Here is a 5,487-nt window from a genome sequence, read left to right as displayed (position 1 = left end):
AGCAATACATATACGTATGTTCCCATATCCCCTCCCTCTTGCATCTCCCTCCCTCACACCCTCCCTATCCCACCCTTCTAGGTGGTCACAAAGCACTGGGCTGATCTCCCTGTGCTATGCGGCTGCTTGCTTTTACTTTTTTATTATTTTTAAAATATTTTTTAAAAATATTTATTTAGTCTGTGCCGGGTCTTAGTTGTGGCATGCAGACTGGTAGTTGCAGCATGCATGTGGGATCTAGTTCCCCAGTGGTCCACAAACTTTTTGGCACCAGGGACCGGTTCTGTGGAAAACAATTTTTCCACAAAATTGGGGGGTAAGGTTCAGGAGGTAATGCGAGAAACGGGGTTCAGGCGGTAACGTGAACTATGGGGGGCGGCAGATGAAGCTTCACTCGCTCACCCGCTGCTCACCTCCTGCTGTGGGGCCCAGTTCCTAACAGGCCGCGGACCGGTACTGGTCCATGGCCCAGGGGTTGGGGACGCCTGTAGTGCCCTGATCAGGGATCGAACCCAGGCCCCCTGCATTGGGAGTGTGGAGTCTTACCCACTGGACAACCAGGGAAGTCCTAATATCACTTATTTGAAAATAATTCTCAAGTATATTTTACTACCCTCAATGCCTCTTACAAACTCTATTCTCAAATTTCTAACTCTTTGCCGAATGTATCTACTTACACGTCAGTCACCTAAAACTTGAACAATCTGAAAAGCAGTATAAGTAGTCATTAGCAGAATGGGCTTCAGAGCCATTGTATCAATTACTTTTGCTACAATCATGCTATGTAACAACCACAAAAACTCAGTAGTATACAAGAACATTGATTTATTTTACAAGTCTGGTGAATTGAGCTAATCAGGCCTTGGCTGATCTCCCCTGGGCTCACTCCTCACTTGTGTATCTGCAGTCAGCTGAGGGACGGCTAGGCTGGCCTCTAACCTTTGCTAGGCTCATTCATTTGTCTAGGGTTGGGATGATGGAGGATGACTTCCATGGAGATGACCGGAGCAAACTGGTTCTGTTTCTTATGTCCTTCAACATGTTCTCTTGGTCATGGCAGAGGGACAAGTCATTTTCAAGTCTCTGCATATGTCCTATCTGCTAATATTTGCTTGACCAAAAAGCAAGTTGCGTGGTGTAACTCAGAATCAAGGATGGGGGAATACATTCTACTTTTAATGATAGGCACTTGGCAAAAGACGTGGATACAGAGAGATGTGAACAATTAAGGTCACTAATACAATCAATCTACAATAGTCAAATTGCTTACATTGAATACAGGCTCTTCCACCTATTAGCTGTGTGACCTTGGCAAGTTCTCTCACCTCAGTTTCCTCATCTGCAAAATGAGTATCTACCTTGAGTTGTTACAAAACTAAATGTTTAAAAGATACAAAGTACCTAGTAAATGCACAGCATCTCTCTCCCCAGTTTTGGGTGCATATAACATGCCCTGTCAAATGCATAATCCCACAGTGCTTTTCACATGTCACCGATGGCAGAAAGTCCAGGACACCAGCCCATCCCTCTATAGCGCTCCAAATACTAAGTAGATAGTGACTTTGATAATTCATGTCTGAATTGTGTATTGTGTGGCAAAATTATGGAGGCATAGTTATTTATGATAGCAACTATTCAGGTGCAGATTTATCAGACAAGCCTTTTGGGTTTAAGTTCCTTCAATTCTCTGTCTCTCACCCATGTGAAGTTCTGCTACAGGACCTGAGGACACTGAAGTATGAGACTGTTCATGAACATAGCAGCTGGCGTAGTTCTCTAACAGTAAAGTCATGATGCTACTCAAATTGAAGATGATCCTTTGTAGTGTGACAAAGGGCCCCAAAACTTACTGACTTAAAATGAGGATTTACTATTTTTCATAATTTTCTGGGTCTGGGTGGTTCTTCTCCCTGTGTTGTTGTCTGGAGTCACTCATGAGGTTAACTGAGCTGGCAGATTTGCTGTGCTGGAAGGTCCAAGAAGGCTTCTCATATAACCAGGGCCTTGGAGCTGTTGGCTGAGGCACTACATTTATTTCCATCAAGGCCTCTCTCTCCAGGATCTCGTCCCCCAGGGCCTTTCCGTATGGCTTCCCTCTGTAGAAGGATAGCCCAATCTTCCTTACTCCCCCGCAGCTACATTCCAGGAAGGTGAAAGAAAATGCTGCAAGCTTCTAAAGGGTTGGGACTGGAACTGACACTACCATTCTTGGCCATCTTCTTTTGGGAGGGAACTATATAAGGGCTTGAATACCAGGAGGCATAGTTCACTGGGAGACACCAATATAACTGTCCAACATGTCTAATGAGCCTGGTGAAGTGAGGGGGTCACACAATATTTGGTTATCCCACTTTTAATGATACAAGGATTGATCAGTGGGTTCAGATGGTAAGAGCTCAATCCTTTCATCATAAAGTTACTGATCAACTTATCAACGAATATTATCTACTGATATTATTGCCTGATTCAGTTATTTTATTACAGGTTGCAAAATGGTGATTTTTCTAATTCTACCATTCTTTTTGAGGGACTTTTTCAAAATCTTCTTTACACTGTAAATGGACTGTAGAAAAAGAAAGTGGTTCTGGATCTGTGATGTGATAAATGTCGAAACCAGTACTAACCTGGAGCCCTTGGGGTCAGTTGAGATCGCTCCTTTAGTGCTTGGTTTAAAGACCCTTGAGTGCAGCCAGTTGGGGCTACTTGTAGTTCCCCTCTCACATTCCCACACATTCACATTCATGCAGTTCCCTCGGCTGAAAATGGTCTTTATTCTCTGCAAAGTCATGCTGTAACTCAAATGCCAACCCTTGTAGAAAACCTTTCCCAAGTCCTCCTCTGTTGCCACAATACTTTATTTATATCTCTATATAGAACTTCTGCAGCTCAAACTTGGGTAAGCTACTTAACCTCTCTAAGCCTATTTTCTCATCAAAAAAAAATGTGAATAGTGTCACATGTTGGGTTCTCCAGAAAGAAGACTCTTACATGATTAGTGTGCATATTTATTAGGGAATGCTCTTTGGATCATCACTTGTGAGAGAGAAGGGAAGATGGGGCAGAGGGAGAAGTCGAGCTGCAATGCAGTCTTAATGGAATGCAGGTTGTTCTGGGGATGTGATGATCCATCAGAACTGTCCCAACTTGAGGTGAGAGGGCTGGGCCTTCCAACAATTTGTAGACAGATATCTGCCTCCTGGGGAAGGGGTGTGACATTAGGCAATGCCAGAAGGGGTCTGACATCTGATAGCTATGGCTGTCTGTGGGCAACACTCCTGGCTGCTGGGGTAGTATGTCCCTCGTTCCTGAAGGGGATCTGAGAAGTACATTTCAGTGTCCCCCACTAATAGCATCTATCTCAGGATTACTGGAAGCCTAAAATAGGATACGGTATAAAAAGTACATAGCATACTACCTGGCACATAGGACTCGAGAAGAGCTAATTGTTAAGGTTACTATAAATTAGTACGTGGCTCTTAAAAGCATATAGAGCAAGGTGGGGAAACCTTGTTTTGTTAACTTTTGCGTCTCTAGTCCTAGTATAGGGCCTGGAACTATTAGATTCAATTAGATTCAATAAAGGCTTGTTGATGTGTCAGTATAAAAATATACCTGCCATCCCTGGTCTCCAAGCAGATGTTATTTTGAGTTGAACTCTCAACTAAAACAAATACAAAAAGGCATTTCAAGAATTTAATAACTTTTATTAGCAAAATAAAAGGAGGCACATAGCCACTTGCCTGAAAAAAAAGTTTCAAACACAAGGTAAACAAAAGCAATGAAGCAGTACTGGACAATTGCTGAAGAGCTCCAGTTAAAACAGCTTCTACCACTGCATTTGATATTTTTGGAATATAATCTTCAAACTATATAGAGGGAAGGAGATTTATTTCAGCTTTTTCACAGCTCATAAAAGGTGAGGTTGTCAATGAAACTACCAACCCAAAGTAAGTACTTATCTCCATCAATGGATATTGGGCCTTTATTTTCCTCCATGCTCACTATAGTTCCTTGATATAATTTAATACAGTATCATACACTGCTTTGTTCCAGACACAGGTTCTGTGGATACAGCAAGATCAAAGGTTACAAAGTCCCTGCCTAAAAGGATCTCAGGACTCCCTCTTGCGAGAGTACCAGAATCACAACTAACTGCTGAACAATTATCGAGAGGAAGACACTGGAACTCACCAAAAAAGATACCCCACATCCAAAGACAAAGGAGAAGCCACAATGAGACGGCAGGAGGGGCGCAATCACAGTAAAATCAAATCCCATAACTGCTGGGTGGGTGACTCACAAACTGGAGAACACTTATACCACAGAAGTCTACCCACTGGAGTGAAGGTTATGAGCCCCAGGTCAGGCTTCCCAACCTGGGGGTGTGTCAATGGGAGGAGGAATTCCTAGAGAATCAGACTTTAAAGGCTAGAGGGATTTGATTGCAGGACTTTGACAGGACTGGGGGAAAGAGACTGCACTCTTGGAGGGCACACACAAAGTAGTGTGCGCATCGGGACTCAAGGGAAGGAGCAGTGACCCCACAGGAGACTGAACCAGACCTACCTGCTAGTGTCGGAGGCTCTCCAGCAGAGGCGGGGGGTGGCTGTGTCTCACCGTGGGGACAAGGACACTGGCAGCAGCAGTTCTGGGAAGTACTCCTTGGCGTGAGCCCTCCCAGAGTCTGCCATTAGCCCCACCAAAGAGCCACGTAGGCTCCAGTGCTGGGTCGCCTCAGGCCAAACACCCAACAGGAGGGAACCCAGCCCTACCCATCGGCAGACAAGCAGATTAAAGTTTGACTGATCTCTGCCCACCAGAGCAACACCCAGCTCTACTCATCACTAGTCCCTCCCATGAGGAAGCTTGCACAAGCCTCTTAGATAGCCTCATACACCAGAGGGCAGACAGCAGAAGCAAGAACTACAGTTCTGCAGCCTGTGGAAGGAAAACCACATTCACAGAAAGAGAAAATGAAAAGGCAGAGGACTTTGTACCAGATGAAGGAACAAGATAAAACCCCAGAAAAACAACTAAATGAAGTGGAGATAGGCAATCTTCCAGAAAAAGAATTCAGAGTAATGATAGTGAAGATGATCCAGGACCTCAGAAAAAGAATGGAGGCAAAGATATAGAAGATACAAGAAATGTTTAAAAAAGACCTAGAAGAATTAAAGAACAAATACCTAGAAGAGTTAAAGGACAAACAGAGATGAACAATACAATAACCGAAATGAAAAATACACTAGAAGGAATATATAGCAAAATAACTGAGGCAGAAGAACAGATAAGTGATCTGGAAGACAGAATGGTGGAATTCACTGCTGTGGAGCAGAATAAAGAAAAAAGAATATAAAGAAATGAAGACAACCTAAGAGACTTCTGGGACAACATTAAACCCAACAACATTCACATTATAGGGGTCCCAGAAGGAGAAGAGAGAGAGAAATGACCTGAGAAAATATTTGAAGAGATTATAGTCAAAAA

Source organism: Mesoplodon mirus (genome assembly GCF_964341445.2).
Source record: "Mesoplodon mirus genome assembly, chromosome: 3".
In the NCBI taxonomy this organism is placed as follows: Eukaryota; Metazoa; Chordata; class Mammalia; order Artiodactyla; family Ziphiidae; genus Mesoplodon; species Mesoplodon mirus.
This window is presented reverse-complemented; position numbering follows the sequence as displayed.